The 20,889-nt window shown below is 30.9% G+C and overlaps 1 non-coding gene across 1 annotated transcript; it reads left to right on the forward strand.

Moving 5' to 3' along the window:
• The first annotated feature begins 1,485 nt into the window (after nucleotides 1–1,485).
• LOC129959564 (U1 spliceosomal RNA) lies at nucleotides 1,486–1,646 on the forward strand. Its single transcript, XR_008783457.1, has one exon. It is a non-coding gene; the product is annotated as a U1 spliceosomal RNA (small nuclear RNA).
• Nucleotides 1,647–20,889: the final 19,243 nt, after the last annotated feature.

Below are 20,889 nucleotides of genomic sequence, written 5' to 3' on the forward strand. Positions count from 1 at the left end.
TATATTAATTATTACTTTCAAATGCGATCAGTCTGCTTCCAAAAATGTTCGAAAACAACGTTTTTTTTAAACGCAATTACAAAGAGGGAATTATTTTCTAGCTCTGAGCGAATCATTTTAAAGATATTGTTAAAATATTTTTCACCTAATTTAATTTATGAATGAGAGCTTAACATTAAGCCGTTAAGTATATAAATAATAGATGCTAATTAATTTCCTTATTTTAGCGTTAATTAAATTAACGGAAAGAAATGTAAAGCTTTCTTTGGACCTCTATTTCATTTAAATATAAATGATAACTGCCGGTGAAGAGCAAAAATTAATTAAACATTTCAACAGTCAATCTGTTCAGCAATCTAACTTTATATCTTCTGAGTGAAAATAAAACATTGCATTTTTTAAAGAAAGCAGAATTCAAATTAAATTAAAATTGTCTGATCTAAAAATAAATATTTAACTAATTACGATATTATAACGGTAGTTAGAGCTCGTGTTCATACGAATTAGATCTAAAAATATAAATAAATATATGGTCCCTCAAAAAGTGGGCATTCCAAATCGACTTTCGTATTTTTATAATTTGTGTGTGTCTTTCTAAAACTATTTAGGATATGAGCCTAATTTCTGGGATTCTGGCATTTTAGCATGTCAGCTTTGCTCCCATTTTTGGTACATCTGAGGGAGGGGTCTGACTTTCGTCCAAGTATTGATCCCTCGTGACAAGAAAATCCCCCCAAACAATGAGGTATTTGAAAAAAAGAATTAATATCAATAAAGTAATGACAATAAATTCACAAAAATAATAAGCAAGTTATTATTTCAAAATTCATATCTAAGCAAGACCACATCAAAATTCAATCAAACCACTATAAGTCTATATTACACTGTAAAGCCAAGAAATGTCATTAAGATCATTGCCTGTAATTCAGAAAATGCAAATGGTTTCGGAAGGACAGTATTATTATTTTCGTGCCTTTATGACTCTCACATGAAATGATAATAAATACACTGTCCACACACCCCCACCCTTGCGTTCTCGAGCAGCGCCGCAGCCCGGGACTTCTATTCCGCTTGCATATTTGTCGCTAGGTTATTGCCGCGGCCGAATGATTTTTTTTTCTTTTGCTAATTATTGAAATTCAGAACAATGGAGTAAAAATGTAATAAATGTTTATAATTTAAATCATCTTATCCTTGAAACCACTTATATTTCATTAGTTCAGGCTTAAGTATTTTATTTATAAAAAGAAAAATTACTTGGCGAAACTAATTAGGAAGGTAAAACAAAGATTGCTTTAACGTGAAGAGTATGCACCTGAGAATATCAACAAAATGCTATCACATTTCATACAAGAACATTTCAAATGAAAATTAAGTCAAGAAATAAACAAGTATATAATGTAACCTATCCATAGTAGAAATATTTTCTACCACTATTTTTAAAAAGAACAAGTAAATATAGAATTTCCGAGACCATATACTATCATACTTACTTGGCGTCGGAAATGCCCCGATCATGAAGGGGGCTTTCCCGATCTGAGGCCGTCCATTGCACTTAGGACGGCTGACGTTCGCCACTTCTGCAAAGTGTAGTTGTTTGGGGCGCATAATTTTTGGACTCGGGACTGCGTTCGCGCTGCTCCCGGCTATGTTAATAATAGAACACACTTAACATGACTTGCCCGAATCTATGTCAGACAGAGAAGAGTATTTCATTGATACTTCCGAACGTGTATTTGTATTTACGATTATGTTATTTTTAAGTCAATTCACCGAGTTTCTCCAACCGATCGCAGCGCCACTCGTTCTTGGAATGTTCGGTGGCTGCTAGTATGATTTGATTTACAAAGCACATCACGTATTTCGACAGCATACATTTTACTTTTAATTATCTAGTAAATTAATTATCTAGATTGAGTACTGTTCCTATACATCGTTTATGAAATGTATAATGATATATCTCGGCAAATGTATTAAATTACGTGATTGTATTTTGTTGAGTGTTAGAACTACGTCTTACAAATCTTTGAAAATTGCTTTAGAGCAAATATATCTATATGTTTTAAAACATACAGATGTTATGGTTTAATTGAATGAAAAATTTGTAATAAATGAATTTATAAAATGCGTTTTCTTTTTTCACATTATCTAAGGAACTCTGACTATTAATGTGCATGCACTCTGACGATTTGAAATGCTTTCCATATGTAGTGGCATATGATTCATAAAAGTGTGAAGAATTAAGTCGCTTTTTATCTTTAATTGAACAGTAATGCACATTGGCACTGAATAAATTATTTTCCTTTTTAAAAAATGAATTTTGAATGATTTAATGCCGTTTAGAAATCTACTACATTATTTTATCAATCCCATTAAGTATTAAAATATTTTCAATATCAGCTGTAATTACTCTTTCGATTATTTTTTTCTCTTTTGCTTTCGATTTTTATAAAGATGAAGCCTGTTGGATTTAAACAACAAAATGATCCTGTAGCGTAATAATATACAAGTGATAATTGCTTTATAAATTTACTGCATTATTTAGTCCAAATCAATAAGTATAGCATTTAGTATTTTCATTAATTTACAACGAAAAAATTCATGATATAATTAAAATTAAAAAAAATACTAAGAGTACTGAAAATTAATCAAAATCCGGTTGCCTCATTTTTCTTTCTGCGGAAAGATCACAAACTTTTATGTTGATATATGTACGAAAAAAATATTTTTACCCCTTGAATTTATTTATTTTGCATGTACAGTCCGACAAAGAAAGTATTTTATCTCTATTGCATTTTTCTATAGATGTACTATGATATTTTAAATTAGAAAATTGAAAAAAAATTGTGTTTTCTTTAGTTACTGTATTTTATTCTTAGACTGAGCTCTTTCAATTAAGAGTCAAAATCCTGAATGCAATATTGCGGTTGCAGAAAATTTGAAACAGCTGTCTGAGATTCTTTACTTTCGGAAGTAAAAGTTTTTTTTTTTAATTGAATTTCGAAAGATTTCAATTAAATTTAGACACTAAAAATAATTTTAAATGATTTATTGTTACTTAAATGAATTTTTCTTCATTTTCTTATTTAATTTGAAGTTTTTAGCTCTCAAAAAAATTTGTACCTGATGGAAGGTTCAATTCTCTATTAAAAACTATGTAACTAACATCTCTATTACTGTCCTTGATGCTCATAAAAAGAACTCAAACTCATTAAATAAAGGCTCATTTAGCGGACTGTGATTCACTTTTAATCACACTCATTAATTTGACGAGAGTCGATGGTACACACATATTTTCCCGGCTGCTCGCCACACTTTTTTACACCAAAACTCTTTTCATACAGATGGCGCGACGGTAGTATGCGCAGATGTAATTACTACGCTTTTTCACATTTCCTTGAAAGACATGATAATTCAAAAGTTGTTTTCTGTTTCTGTGTATATGCAGCAGAGTGAAACAGGAACTGAGAAAAAGTGCAATCCCTTAAAGGACCTGAAGCACAGAAGAAATGTTTAGGGACAACAAGAGAGAGAAGAATTGTGCATATGTCCCGATTCTGATTCTAAGATATGGGGACAGCAACATTTAAACTGATTAACAGCAAAACGAAAGTTTCCCATTAGGTTCGTTTCTTAGGCGATCGTCATACTTTTTTTTCTTTCTTTCTTTTTCTGTGGCATATGCATTTTCTAGGTCTATATTTCAACTTCTAGACTTCGGCGTTTTTTATACCTTCCTGTTGCGTTTCAAACCAGATTTTTGTCGGTAACATTTGGTGATGCAATCATTTTTCAATGTTTTTTTTACCTTGTAATTTGTTTACCATAAGCTAGAAATATTACAAAAATTGAACTCAGAACTTTGAAACAAGTATTTTAAAGAATTTGTCGTTACAAAAAATTAAATTTCTTTTCTCCAGCAAGATAACGCTGTAAGCTATTATTGCATAACTGAATTATTTTCATCATCATCTCTCTAACTCGTGCAATTTCATAAAAAGATCATGTTCCTTAATCAGTCCCATTTGATTTAACGAAATGCCTTTTAAGTTAACGAGTATATATATGATGCATTAACAACATCATGTACAGGAGAGGAAAATTAATGTTTTGCATTTATTTTGAAGAAGAAGGAACCATTTCAATAACTCTTGAGAGTCATTAGAATTGAATATAAAAACGAGAAAAATATATTGTTCTTTTAATAAAAATGTATTTTTAGCAGCAATAATAGAGAAAAACTAAGAACAGAAATCTTACACAGTTACGTTTTATCCCTTTAAACAAAAATCTATTCCGCATGCTTAACACAATTGTTTTGACTTCAATTCACAAAAGTAAACAGCCTCATAATTGATGTTTTTTCAAAGGTTTTTGAACAAATATATTATCTGGCTGTGGATGGCTTGTAAAATGAAATATTATGAGGTATTGAAATAATTGAGATATTATTTTGAATATTTCTGTTTCTTACACCCTGCATTTGGAGGGAAATATGCCACCTCATGTCCATGCCATATGTGGGGGGAAATGATAAATATTTATTAATTTCAGAATTATGAAATTATTTTTCCTCGTGAGAAAATATGATAAGTGCTGCTTGTTAAGGGACGAATAGCTATTCTTATTAACAAAATTTTAATCAGTTTCTGATTTACTAATTGAATTTTTCAGCACTGTCTAAATATAATTTTTAACCCTTAATTGGGGAGGTGAAATTTTAGGACTTAACTGGGGAGGTGCGGTCTACGAGACCGCATTTCATTTGCACTCAAATTAAATTTTCTAATGAATGCATTAGTATGAAAAACTGCCAACATATTTTTCAGATATTTTTCTTGATATATAGATATGTTTTAGAAACTTTTCGAAATATATTATCATTGAAAAAAGTAAATGCGTGGGAACATACGTTTTCTTCTGAAATTATATGTTGCAATAAATAATATTCTTGAAAAAGCATATTACTTGTTACTTTTTAAATCATATTTATTTTTACAATATATGAAGGTATATAGAAGACAATATAATTTAAAATTCAACAATTATATGAAAAATAAAAAAAATGGCAATGGGTAAAATTGGCCCTTTCTTTATCGGCTTGTGTGATTTTCATCGCACGGTTTTCTAGGGCATTTTAAATATACAGGTTAAGAACTAGTATAAAAATCAACCTATAAATTCTGTATATATATATACATATATATCATGGTATATTAATATATTTTATAAATTTTTCAAAATACGTTATCATTAGAAATATTAATTATATTTGAACATACATATCAAAATCAGTTGAATGCAAACTTTCATCGAAAAACTCTTCTGTACAATTATCCTTATCACTAAAATCACTTTCTGCTTCATTTAAAAGTGTCTGGAGCACTACTTCATAAAAGGATCAGTAAACTGGATGATATTTCGGGGTCCAAATTTCAGCGCCATCTGCTAAGTTTTGTTTATCCCTGGGACACTAACAGGGAGATGTGGTCTTAGAGACCGAGCTCGAAGAAACAGCTGAATTATTTAAAAAAGCAGCTGCTGAAATCGGTTGAAAAAGTGCACGTGTATTGAAGGTCACAAAACAGGAAGCTACAGGATCAATCCATTCAATTGAACTAAAAATAGAATAGGGGTGACAGAAAATCCATCGCTAGCGGTCTCACAGACCGCACGTCCCCAGTTAAGGGTTAAATATCTTTTCTCATCAACATTGTGTTACGGATTTACTCTTCCGTCGGGGTTCTTTTTGGTTTGTTGGTCGATGAAATAAACAGTCCTTTAGTGACAGACAACGACTTTTATTAACACGAAGACGACAAATATACAGCTGAGACGAACACAAGAAACACACAGCAGCACACTACAACAAACAGTAGTCCACAAGTAGTAATCGGTAGCAATAGCAACCACAGCACACAAAGCGGTCAGACAGAATTCAGCAGAAGGGGCGAATTCACGTTGCTTCACTCTACAGCCTCTCCAAACGTCTGCAAATCTCTACTGTCTCCAACTGTCGTCTCACTACTACACGACTGGCTATTCCACAAACGACACGATGCTGCTCACTCTCACAGCTGAATTCGGCAAATGCTTGAGCACTCCGCTGGACTGATCCAACTACTCACCGTAGACTCTTTACACGACTGATTTCGGCTTTAATGATATGTTTAACGGAGCGCCTAGCCCCTAGGGTTGGGGCTTAATCTCCGGTAGATGAAAGACTTTTTAAGAATCCTGCTTTCTATATTTGGCGTGATCATCTTCGCAAAAAAGTCCGATGAATTGACTTAAGTAGTATTAGCAGGAGATGAGGTGGGAAGTGCTTGACGAAGCTAAGGTTTCTATTGGCTATCAGGATGTGCAACAAGGATTGGGAAAACGCTGCCGAGCAATTTATTAAGTATATGAAAAAATTAAAGTAGGATAAAATAAAATAGAAAACAAAAAGTGGGGGGGGGCTAAAGCAGAATATTACGGGGTCTTTTAATACATAGATTAGGAGTATATTTAGGAATATCAAGAACTGCTTTATTATCATGAGTCAATATTCTTAAAAAAAATTTCTGCAAGTTTTTTAATAAATTTCTTAAGTGGCGGGTAGTCAAGTGCTTTGTACATGTTAGTGTTTGGCATATACCAATGACAGTTACAGAATCTTCTAATAAGATTATTTTGTTGGATTTCAATAATTCTTAAGTTTGATTTAGCAGCGTATCCCCAAACCGGACATGCGTAAGTTAAAACTGGACGCAGATAGGCAATGTAAATAAGTATTTTGTTGTCCCTATTCATTTTGGAGTTTCGAGAAATTAAGGGATAGAATTTACAAGTTAGGTCTCGAAACTTCTTTTTAACATAAATAAAGTGGGGTTTCCAAGTAAGTTTATTATCAAGAATATGACCTAAATATTTACATTCCTTAGACCATGGGATATTTTGATTTTTAATTTTAATTGACATGACTGATTTCGGCTTGAGACTGCCGGTCTTTTATAGTTCCCGGAGGCGGACCGAGAAGTTTCTGAACCAATCAGTCTCATCTTGGTTCCAATTGGCTGACTCACTAAAATTCTAGAAGTTTCCAGTAATATCTATTTTGTCACCAAAGTCGCCAAATTTATCGCCAAGCTAGTCGCCAAGCCCTGAGATCACAGATTCTGCATCTGATCAGCATCCAACGGATTCCAGTGATTAAGCCAACAAAGCTAGGAAGCAGCATCATAGATTTGTAACATTTATTACTATTTCATAGAATGAGACAATCGATTCACTTGGTTTCTTGGTTTGATGAATTCAAGACGAAGAAATGAACGGCTTTCAGCATTTGAGGAAGAATACATTTCCTTAAGAATTGCAATGACTTGCATGATCAATGAGCTTTCATTTTAAATGTTTCAAGAATTAAGTCTGATTATATGTATGTACTCAAATTTCAAATTACTAAATACATAACTTATTAACTAAAAATAAAAATTAATGAAATCAAAAACAAAAATTAAATACGTTCAAATAATGATTGAATATATTTATGTTAAATAAAAATATATTTACAGTAGTTCGAAGAAGGCACAACAGCTGACCAGTGAAGGTTTCCATAAAGAGTAATATGCCCTGAAGGTATGCTATAACTGAGACTATCAGACTCCCAAAATATTAAGACATGATTTCGTTCTGATCGCGTCAATTTCATAAAAACTAAATTGTGTTTTTATTTCGAACTATTTAAAAAACAACAACAACAAAAGAAAAACAACAATTTGTTTTAAAGTTGACCCCCAGGCCAAATTTGACATTCGGAAGTTAATTATTTTTGATAATATGTTTTTGTCGTTGTTACTTGTGTCACTTTACAAGCCCGCTGACAGATCTGTCAGCGATTTAAGCCGAGTGAGCGTCTTTTATTTTTTCAATAGCGCCAACTAGGACCAAGAGTACGACTTAGATACTTCATGCACCACAGTCGCTTCCACAACCCCATTTTACATTTAAAAAGATATAAAACAGAAATGTTATAGACAATTACTTTTCTGTTTTGTGCTACAGATTTTTCAAATTGATCTTGAGATCAATATGAAAAATCTGAAGGAATATTATTGCGGAAAGAGATGATCATTATCACCCATTATACGAAATTACGAGGCAAATTATTCTATGGAAAAATCGGTTTAAGAGGAATGTCTGTTAAGCAGCGGAGCATCTAATGGTAATTGTTAAAGAATCTTTTATTTATAGATAGCGGAAATAATACAAGTATTCTAGTGGTAATTTCTATTTCATATTTACTGATATATATATTCGTGATAAAGCGAAGTTATGGAGCTATAACACTGCTTTGATTATAGAAAAGATTCTTTAGGTTAATTACTATAATTTCTGCATGAAACAATAGGCTGAAAAGTTTCCGATGAAGAGCTACTTTTAATATAATAATCTTATTCCTGTAAATCCATGCCAATATTATAAGAATTTGTTTTTTGCATCCTCAATCGATACAACAAGTCTGCAAATTATCTCTTACATCATAGGACAAATAATGAAATTTCATAAATTCCACCAATTTAGAATTAAATTGTTCCATTTATCAATTTCAAATAAGTGGTGAAAATAATTACGCGCCGAGTAATTTAATATGACAAGAATTCTCTAAATTAACAAAGGTGGCATACTAAATAAAATTTTTCTTTAATAAGAAGTTGGAAAATTAGTCATATGTAAAATTTATGTTTAACAAACTAAGAATCTGGTTGACCTTAATTTGTGCAAATTGATGTTTTAAAGCATATTTCATCTCTTAAAGCAAAATTTAATTACTTTAATTTAAAATTAGATTTAAAATATTGATAATAGCTGTCGACAGCGCCACTGTGAAGAAGACCGTCCACGTTAAAAAAAAACTGAAGTGAACGGACTGTTCACAAGCCTGCGTGCCCTTGTTACATCAATGTAAAATATGTTTCGTAACTGATTGTATATAAGCATTGTACATAGCCATGTTTTGAGTATGAATTGATAAAAATAAATTGCGTCTAAATCAAATAAATATTTTAAAATGCAAGTGACTGTATTTGCTGATGGATTTTATCATCTTTTGGAGTAATTCCCCAAATTAAAGAAGAAATCGGGAAGATTTAAAAGTCCTGATATATCAAAACACTTCTGAAACGAGAGCAGATGTAACATTTGTTTCGTCCGCGACAGGAAACTTTTATCTGGTGAGTGATTTATAGAATATTATTTGCATTTGAAATCATGGATGCTCTTAAAATGAAGCGAAAGTCGTTAAGAACTTCATTTACCAATGTAGAGAGAAATTTGGCGCAACTCTTGGCGATACTTGAAACTGACGCAAGGATATTGATAAACTTCACTCATTAAATTCAGAACTAGAGGATAAATTTTCTCGTTTGGATGAGATTCAAAACGAAATATCCTCATTACTTTTAGAAGAGAACACGGCCGAATACGAAACCGATTTCGAAGCGGCTGAAAATTACCGAGATAGATATCTCGAACTGAAATCGAAAGGGGCGACATTCTTGAATAAAAATTCCAGATGTGTTTCAGAATGTTCCTCAAAAAATAATGCTGCGATATTCAAACTACTGAAATTTGAATGAAAGAAATTTTCTGGGGATTCGAAAGAATTCCTCACATTTTGGAGTATTTTTCTAAAATTCATGAATCTGATGAGTTCGCATGAGAATCGCATGAGTTATCTGAAATCGATAAATTCCAGTATTTATATCAAGCGATGGTGCCTGAATAAAAAGCTGCAAGATTGGTTTCCAGTTTTCCAATAACATCTGAAAATTATTCTAAAACGGTTCAACAGCTGAAAATAAGATTTGGTAGGGAGGATCTTTTATTACTGATCTATGTGCGAGATCTTCTTTCTCTGGTTATGAAGAATGCTACTGCCAGAATGCTACTGCTCCTGATTTATCGAGCCTCTACGACATGTTGGAAACGAAACTAAGAAGTTTGGAAAGCTTGGGACGTACAAAAGAAAAATTTGCGGACTTTCTGGATCCTCTTGTCGAATCATGTCTACCTGAAAGTGTTCTACGTGCCTGGGAAAGGAGCCGAGTTTCGGAAGATAATGATAACTCTAAAAGTCAAAGATCTCTCGAAAAATTAATGTGTTTTATACGTCATGAAGTTGAATCGGGGGAGATGATAAGCTTAGCTCGAGATGGATTTGGTAAAAATAATATAGTCAAACGAAATAATAATGAAGTTATAGTTGCAGATATCCCGGATGTAGCGACGACAGCCATGTTAGTAAGTACAAATGCTTCTCATGACGGGATACCCAAAGGTAAGTCAAAATTTTGTATTTTGTGAGAAATCTCATTTGAGTTCCGATTGCTTTTTGGCTCAAAAAGTGTCTTATAATGAAAAGAAGCAAATATTGTTTAAAAAGGATATTTGCTTTAAATGTTTGAATTACGGCCATACAAGTAGAAAATGCAGAGTTAAACTGAAATGTTTAAAATGTAATAAGCAGCATGTAACTTTAATGTGTTCTGATAAAAATGAAATTCATTCATTTAAAGTTAATGAAAGTAGTGAAGTTGCAAATAATCTGTCGAATAATAATTATGATTATAAAGTATATTTGCAGACTATCTGTGTAGAAATTGTAGGTCAGAGAAATAAAATTGGAGACTGATGTCGTTCACAAGCGACAGTACAAGAGAGAAAGAGATTGATAAATGTATCCCCATCTATACTACCCTTCACCTGGAGCATGAGACAGTGTAGATTTCAGCATTTTACACACACGTACACACATACACTCACATCTATATATAGTTTTTTAAAAATAAATACTTATCCTTCCTTTTTAAAGATGCGATTTTTCTGAAACATTCGGCATGCTTTCAAAATATTTGATGCCGACAAAGTAAAAAGCGTATTTTCAACGATAACAAAACAGAACAAAAGAAAAAAATTCTCAAGTTTTTATTTACTTTTTTTTTTCGAGGGATGAACTGCTTGCGTTAAATGAAAGACTGGGACAGTTCTTAAATTTCCCGAAACAATCAATAATTTGAATATTGTATCTATTAACGAGTCATATGTAACATAAACTTATTACCTACAACATGCATTGATTATAACATATATCTACTATTCATAGTTCAAATACAGTTTTTTCTCTGAGTAAAGGGTAATTATGTGCAAGTCTGCAACGAAAAAAAACCACTGCCGATTCAACAGTACGATATAGATTTGGTTCAGTAGTACGATATAGCTCCTTCATTTCTGTTGATTCCATTTCTTTTATAGAATGCACATTTTTTGCATGCCTTTTCAAATTGAATTTTGAGGAAAAATATTTTTTTACATATCTCTCAAAAAAAAAAAAATTTTTTTTCATTAACCGAAGTCATTTTACTGACGTTAAATCGCACAATTTCAAAAAAACAACAACAACAACAAAAACAAACAAACAAACAAAAAAAAAAAACGATAAAGGTTTTGAAGTCGAACAACACTGAAAAATATAAACGATAACCATGTTTGCATAAAGTTCAATGCGTGGGGAGCCTGGATTTTCTGTGATAATCGCGTTTTGAATTTGTTAACCAGCACAAGCATCCGTTCATGGATTTTTCAAAATTTTTATTTTGTAGTTTAATTAAAAAATAAAAAAAAAGAAGTTTAATGTTTCCAACATAATATCCAAGCATATTATAGCACACTTAATATTTTTTACACCATTTTTTTAGTTTAAAATGTAGGCTTTTCAATTATATCAATTTAGTTTGAATAAATACATTTTAGTTTTAGTAATTTTTGGCAAATTACTTTTGGGCACAGTGTGTAACAATGATTTTTTTTTTTATTGTACTGGAATTCAAAGTGATGTCATTGTATCATCAAATCATTGAGTCACTTTAAATGTGTTTATATTGAGATACCCCCCCCCCCCGCTTTCTTTAATTTAAAATTCCGGTTTAAAGCTGTTTATTGAATTAGATTCGTGGTTTGATGAGTCTTGTTAAATTTCGAAACAATGTGGCATATTTTCTAGTGTTGACTTCAAAAAATACTTTTAAAAATGTTTCAACTGGTAGTTTTTTATTTTAATTTTACTTCTAACTACAGAGCTTTCTCTCTCTTTCTCTCTTTTTTTTTTTTTTTTTAGCTTCATAAATTTGTTTTTGTTATTTATGAAACAAATTGTTAAAGCATTTTCATTTCTTCTTATAATATATAACGTTTCACTATAATTTTTTAAAGTGAAAATATTTGCTTATAGATTAAAAAGCAGGTTTTTATTAAAATTTTCAGAACATTTATTGTTCAAAAAAGGCCTTTATTAAACTTCATAAATAAGAAGATATAAGTTTTCATTTTTTTTTATTTTTTTATTGTCCGTCAATTTCTAACTGCTGCTACTCTTCTCTTTTAAAAGAAATGACCTAAAAAACTCATTTAGAATGTGACATTGTACTGTCGTCAATTTTGTGGCAGTTTTGCCAGTCTCATGATGGTAGCCAATCAGAAATGATTTAGTTTCTAATTTTGTAAGACTGCTAATAAAATGACTAAATATATTGAGATAGTGCAGGAGAAAATTTACACTTTCCATCCTAGCTATGTTGAATCTAATTTGTTGCGTATATAAAAATCAAGTACATTTTTTTTTTTTTTTTTTTTTTTGTCATGCTATTATTTGCTGCTATTTCACTAACGACATTTTCAGGAATGGCGTATCCATCTTAATGAACTAGTAATTTGTTAATTTTAAGAAATGCCGAAAAAATAATAGATCTTTGTTGTTAATCTTATATAAGATGACTTAATTTTTTAGTATTAATAGTTTTTCATTTTTACGATCATTTTAATTTTTTTGTCAAGACCAAAAAGATATTCGTTTTACAATAGAAAGTATTACTAATTTGTATTATAAAGACGCTGTTCAAATACAGAAATAAATATACATTTTTTTTTAATTTTTAAAGATTTAAAATATCTTAAATTTTTTTTTTCAATAAAAACTGTACACTATTATTGTATCTGCGCATACTATCGTCGCGCCATCTGTATTAAAAAAGAGTTTTGGTGTAAAACAGTGTGTAGAGCAGGGGTGGCGAACCTCTATGGATCAGCATGCCATTTTTACTAAAGAAATGTTTATTGAGGTACATACGTGCCTTCAAATAGTTTTGATTTGTGATTATCAAGAAAATAATAAAGCTAAATACTAACAACTCAAAAATCCTTATTTACTACGAAAAGATGTATTTTGTACTCTACAGTAGTAAAGTTTTTAGTTATACGGGTAATTCAACTTAAAGTAACATTAGTGCGACTTCTACTGTTGCAGATTGGATGACAAATAGCTTATATTAGGATTGTAGGATGTTACTTTTAGCAGAATGCACGCTGAATTGGAGTAATCTGCGAAACGGTTTCTAAGCGAGTTTTTAATGTTATACATCTCTGAAAATAATGACACGCAGGCAGAGATAGATGAAAAATTCCATGTTTCGAAAATTTCGTTACTGGCATTTTTACTTATATTCCTTATTAATCTTTCTGTTTAAACTTTTTTCTTGTTTCAATAAATTTTTGAATCCATTTTGAACTAGACTGGAAATCAATCAATTACATTTCAGATTTTCCAATTTCCAAATGAATCGGAATAAGTTCAGTTTATCCAATGAAGTCACATCAGGGTTCGTAATAAACTTGAGCGTTTCCGATAATTCCTTTAACTGAGAAAATCTCGCTGAAAATTCCTTGATGGAAGAATCAATTACGGAAATAAATTTTTCAAAAACTTTTTCTATGTCTAGTTTCTCATTTACTTATAAATATTTGATATTTTTTTTTCAAGTTTGGGAAGTATTTGTAGTTTCTTATAATAATATCGTTTCTGAAAACATGCAGTTAGCGTCAAAAGAGCGAGTGAGATCCATCATGACGATAATTGTTTTATACGTGCCTTTAAGCTTTATGTTCAATTCATTGAAATGTTGGCATATGTCTATAAAACACACCAATTTTGAAAGCCACATAACATCCAACAACTGTGAGTATTTGCCCATCATTTTGCTGAAACAGTCTGATTTCTTCTAAGCAATCAACAAATATTTGAAGTACGTTCCCGCGGCTCAACTAGTGAACATTATTATACTGTAGTGATCGTAGCGCCATCTTTCATTCATGTCATTCTAAAGCGCTATTTATCTACTTTCTCTAATACAATCTATGTTAATACTTCGTCCGGGGAATACCTGTTCTATGTATACGTGCGCTTAGCAGTGATGTTCTGATAGTTGTTAGTGAAATAAAGAGTTTGTTTTTCTAATAGCGATGAAATGCTTTATACAACACTCTACATGAACATCACCACAATACCATTTAGCCATTACACACCGAGTTGACTTCATCCAACAAAGCATCAAACTTTCGCTTATTTAAAGCCTGCGACGATATGAGGTTGACTATTTTGTGACTAACACCATTACATTATCAAGAGATGTTAAACCATTCTTAGCACACAATGGTAGAGAATGGGAATATGCGCACCGCGACTGATCACTTGCATTTGTTCGTAATACTTCATAGCGAACTTTGTTATTTTGAACTAAAATGCAAATCGTTTTGATCGGCGGCGTGCCCAAAATATTGTGTCCTTGCCATCATTGGCCATCCCTGGTGTAGAGCATCAAGCAGCCGGGAAGAGATGTGTGTACCATCGGCTCTCATCAAATTAATGAGTGTGATTAAAAGTGAATTACAGTCCGCTAAATGAGCCTCTATTTAATAGTTTGAGTTCTTTTATGAACATCGACGACAATTATAAAATAGAAAACATCTTATACTGAGAAAATACGCTGATTTACGTATGCATATATGTAAAAAGGTGCTTCAGTTTTTTTTTTTTTTTTTTTTTGGCTACGTTGCGTTTAAAAAGTGTTTAAAAGTTCTTAATTTTTGCAGCAGTTCCTCACTACACACCCTATAAATACGGATTAATTAGGCCCCATAGTAAATTATATCTATTAAATTTATTGTATCTTTATGTATTACACACACAGATGTTTACACACACAGATATTCAGATAGCAAATCGTCAGTCTGTTGGTGAATTTGGCACAAATTGTTGATAACTACAAGTTTACAATTTTTGTAATAAAACCCTTTGCATAATGTCTTCCATTTAGCTTTATAAATCTTTAAGTTAGGGATGACGAATATTTTACGAGTGGTTATTACGTAACCAATATCAAAAAGTCACAAATACCAGTGATCAATACTTTTCAAAGAGGGGTGTGATTCCAATCCTTGATACGATCTTAACTGGTGATATTTCGACTACAGGTCTTGGATCACGATAGAAAGTAACAATCGATACGATTTCTCCAATGAAAGCTCTCGAACAAAACAGAAAAGGAGAAATCTATGAATGGGTTGAAAAGTGAACGGACCGGTTATTCTTGGAATTATCGTATCATTGAAGAGCATATCACTGAAATTTATCGGAGCGATGACTTCACTGGAAAATGTGAAGTCGCCGCTCCGTTTCATGCGAGTGGCCTTGACTTTCCGATATTCGCATTTGACGATGCACTATTCCATAAAGATCATTTTTAATTGCTTGTGACTTGACTTTAATTACTTATATTGCTTGTGACTTGACTTTAATTACTTGACTTTAATTGCATATATTCTGTTTACTGTTGGCGCCATCCATTGGTAGAATATAGAACTAAAGTAAATATTTTAAAGAAATGACATATATATTTAATTCAAATTTTTCAGAAAAGGGTCTACTCCAATAAAGAAATTAAATAAATAGTTTTGAAAAAAATAAAATTGAAGAAGTAAGCTGAAATGGATAAATTAATTCAATCACACATTACTTAAATTAGTAAATTAAGTATTAATTACAATTAATAAATTTTATATTTAATACTAAATAATAATTTTTAATTAATAATATGATTGAAATAACAGGTATTTGGAACAAAAATTTAGAAATAACAATAGCAAAATTATTTGTTATTCAAAAAAATCTTGGATTATGCATCTTTACTTTAAGTCATTCTTTTCACATGCACGCAAGAGGATCTCCTGTAGGCAGATTTCATCCACGATTTTGGTGCAAAATCCCAACATCTTGTCGGCCATTTCATGTCTGTGCTATTGTGTTCATAGAGAGAAACTGATGGTAGGCAAAATTCAAGATATGGTTTTTCTGAAGCTGAAATGTGAAGATTTATCGAAGTGTTGTGGTGGGATGTTTTCAGTATTACAAAAATTTTTCTTTGTACTCTTTGTATATGAGAAATTAACAAATGACTTTGTCAAATTAATTTTTAAAATAAAGATCTGAATGCCCTCTGCACTAATCACATAACTTTCTGGTACAATATGTGATGTGTTTTTGCTCTTTCTGTTGCTTTAATTGGGAACAAAATTAATATAGCTACGATATTTTTTATAAATTTTCATAAGTTTGAATTTGTTGTTAAAAACCAATTATTTAATTCTAGTATATATTTTTCTTAATCTGAGTAGAGAATGGCAGATAAATGTGACTACTAGAAATTCATTTAAAGAATAACTCTCTTCCGAGGGAAAATCGTATTTACTTGTATTTAGATCGCATTGAATGCACATAATTAATGAATCTCTTCTTTTCTTTGGAAATACAAAGGTGCTAAGTACATAGATTATCCTGAGGGATAATTATTTTGATTTCCCAAGGCAAGGCGAAACTAGGAATGGTAATGTAGAGGGCGATTGGTTATAAAGATTATCCATTTTTTCATTACCATTTCGAAGTTTTTCATAACATCTACAATCATCAGGAGGAGTTATTTTTATCTGCAACTATCCATTAGCTAGTTCTTCAACTCTCAGAAATTCACCTTTTAATTGTTTGTTATGTTAAAATACAACTTATGTAGATATCCATATGTTAATGTATGAACTCCATCAGGGACTTGATATCTTTCTAATCATATTGTTAAAAATTGTCAGATAATTCACAAAGATTGTTACAAAATACTGTCAGATATTATGAATCAAATTATACTTGGTTGATCTTTAGAAGCAAATGACATAATGTTTTTTATTGATTTCAAAAAATATTTCAACTGTAATGTAATTATTAAAATTTAATTCGACAAAATTATTTAAGATCAGATTGTCAGACTTGTCAGATCATTCTTATAATCACTGAAATCCTTTTATACTAATCACAAAAGATTTACAAATGTAAAATAGTATGTTATGCATCTCATCGCGTGTTTTCTACGAAACATATAGAATAAGTAAGAATTTCAGTTTTTAGTTAGTTCATCATTCATTACAGATACAAATTATTTGCATATCTAACAAATTACTATATCAGCGAAAAATACAAACATTTCATTTTTTTTTTAAGTATACCACAAAGTCAGAAAATGTTCTTCAAAAATTTGCTCAGAAATATGTTGTTATTAACAGTTATTAACAAGATTTCAAGTTAGAGTTCATAAAAATTTTAAATGTAAAATAGGTAAAATTTTGAATTTTTTTGCAATTTTTTAATATTTATATGAAATGTTTTGTCTCATTAAAAATCATTTGTAATACATTTTGGTTAATCCTGTTCATAGTTTGTGATTATAGATTTTTTTATAAGGATTATCCAGTTATAATAATAACTGAATATGGCAACTAAAGACTCTTGATATACTAATTACTTGTCATATTGAAAGAGAAGATTTATTGTTAACATTACCTTTAAAAGAATCTGATTTTATTGACACAAACACCAGTATTAATATGGTGCATTTTTGCCGGATGTCGCAAAAATAGTGAAAGGTGAAAGATAGAATTTTAAAAACTATATTATCGACTTTGCTTTTCGTCCTTTTTATCTTCCGATTTAAAATATTAATTTCATATTCTGTCCACATTTCAATAAAGTATAAATAATTATTTTTAAATAGAGTTTTTTTTTTGTAAGTTGTATTAATTTTTTTTTTTTTTTTTTTGCCGATTTTGCTTTAATGAACAACTTAATTTTTTTAAAAAAATTTCGAATGAAAGATATCATTAATTAAATTTTTTTGAATATTGATTGTGATATTACTAAAAATATTCGATATCTTTTTTTCTTTTGGGTATTTTCGCTATTCAGATTATATACTTATTGAAGATTAGTTGATTTCGCTCTATTAACTTTTAAAAAAGTCAAAGCACTTTTCAACTTCTTTTGGACATTATATATATATATATATATATATATATATATATATATATATATATATATATATATATAGAGAGAGAGAGAGAGAGAGAGAGAGAGAGAGATAGATAGATATATACATAGATAGATAGATAGATAGATTGTAACAATAGTGAAACATATCATTAATGTATCATGATGAATGTATTATTTCTTTATTAAATTCAATGTTAGATATTTTAACAACCATTTTTTCATTGCATGTTCCACTGCTCGTGACATTTATGTATAGATGATTGTAAAAAAGGTTTTTTTTTCTTTTTTTTTTCCCAAATGCGTGCTTCATTGACATCTTAATTCACTTTTTAATATATAATCATTAAATGCATTCATTTTCAAGTTTCATATTTTATCAATAAAGAACAATAAATCCTTATCTAGAAAAAAAAAATTCTTGTCTCTGAATGAAAATTTTAGTTTTCTTTATGTTTTGTTTGCTTATAACAAATTAAAAATGAAAATTTCAGAATAACAATATTATATAATTATTTGAGAAATAATATTTTTTAACTGATAGGGAGAAACGAATATCAAAGGCTGCCAAAATCCTGTTCTCTGAATAGGATTTCTGTTTAAAATTTCATTTCTGTTTAAAAAATATGGAATGAAGTCTTAGTTATTTTTTACACCAGTGATATTTAGATGTCTGATTTAATTGAATAATTTGGCATTATCGCTGTTGACAGTAATGATGTCAGTAAATTGTCGCTGTTGACAGTAAATTGTCGCTGATTTCAGCTTTGAAAATTTCTGGCTATACTAAATATGCTAGTTAATAATTCTCCATTCCTATGATAGAAGGCGTTGGAGGAAATGGATTGCATACAGTCGCAACTGTTTGTATATGTGTGTTTGTTGCTCAGACAGTACGTGTTAAAACGTCGTTGCTATGCTAACGACTTCCAATTAGCATGATATTGTACTTGTACGTCCGAAGTCAAATAAAATATAAGTAAGAGCAAAACGATAATTCAATGACTCTGGAGTGACCCCTGGATCATCAAATCCGCATTTTACATACATGAAAAAAAAAAAAAACTTTTAAGAATGTGCTTTTACTTAAAAAAATTAATAGCTGAAACATCATTTGTTAATTTTTACAGCTTCCAACAATTCTGGGGCTCCCTATATTTTTGCGATTTGCACCTGCTAGACGTTGCTTGGGACCCTATGTTTTATTGTGAAGAAGACAGTTCACGTTTAAAAACAAACTGAAGTGAACGGACTGTTCATGAGCCTTTGTGCTCTTGTTCCATGAATATAAAATATGTTTCGTAACTGATTACATATAAGCATTGTACATAGCCGTGTTTTGAGTGTGAATTGATAAAAAATATATTGCGTCTAAATCAAATAAATATTTTAAAATGCAAGTGACTGTATTTGCTGATGGATTTTATCATCTTTTTGAGTAATTCACCGAATTAAAGAAGAAATCGGGTAGATTTAAAGATCATGATATATCGAAACACTTCTGAAACGAGAGCAGATGTAACATTTGTTTCGTCCGCGACAGGAAACTTTTATCTGGTGAGTGATTTATAGAATATTATTTGCATTTGAAATCATGGATGCTCTTAAAATGAAGCGAAAGTCGTTAAGAACTTCATTTACCAATGTAGAGAGAAATTTGGCGCAACGTGAAACTGATGCCAAGGATATTGATAAACTTCACGTATTGAATTCACAACTAGAGGATAAATTTTCTCGTTTGGACGAGATTCAAAACGAAATATCCTCATTACTTTTAGAAGAGAACACGGCCGAATACGAAACAGATTTCGAAGCGGCTGAAAATTACCGAGATAGATATCTCGAACTGAAGTCGAAAGTGGCGACATTCTTGAATAAAAATTCCAGATGTGTTTCAGAATGTTCTTCAAAAACCAATGCTGAAAATTGAAACTACCGAAATTTGAATTAAAGAAATTTTCTGGTGATCCGAAAGAATTCCTCACATAATGGAGTATTTTTTCTAAAATTCATGAATCGGATGAGTTATCTGAAATCGATAAATTCCAGCATTTATATCAAGCGATGGTGCCTGAATCCAAAGCTGCAAGATTGGTTTCCAGTTTTCCAATAACATCTGGAAATTATTCTAAAGCGGTTCAACAGCTGAAAATAAGATTTGGTAGGGAGGATCTTTTAGTACAGATCTATGTGCGAGATCTTCTTTCTCTTGTTATGAAGAATGCTACTGCCGGAAGGAAATCTGATTTAGCGAGCCTCTACGACATGTTGGAAACGAAACTAAGAGCATTGGAAAGTTTGGGATGCACGAAAGAAAAATTTGCGGACTTTCTGGATTCTCTTGTCGAATCATGTCTACCTGAAAGGGTTCTACGTACCTGGGAAAGAAGCCGAGTTTCGGAAGATAATGATGACTCTACAAGTCAAATATCTCTCGAAAAATTAATGTGTTTTGTGCGTCATGATGTCGAATAGGAGGAGATGATAAGTTTAGCTCGAGAGGGATTTGGTAAAAATAATGGAGTAGTTAAACGAAATAATAACAAAATTATAGTTGCTGATGTCCCGGATGTAGCAACGACAGCCATGTTAGTATGTACAAATGCTTCTCATGACGGGATACCCTAAGGTAAGCCAAATTGTGTATTTTG

This window comes from Argiope bruennichi, chromosome X1, assembly GCF_947563725.1.
Source record: "Argiope bruennichi chromosome X1, qqArgBrue1.1, whole genome shotgun sequence".
Lineage (NCBI taxonomy): Eukaryota > Metazoa > Arthropoda > Arachnida > Araneae > Araneidae > Argiope > Argiope bruennichi.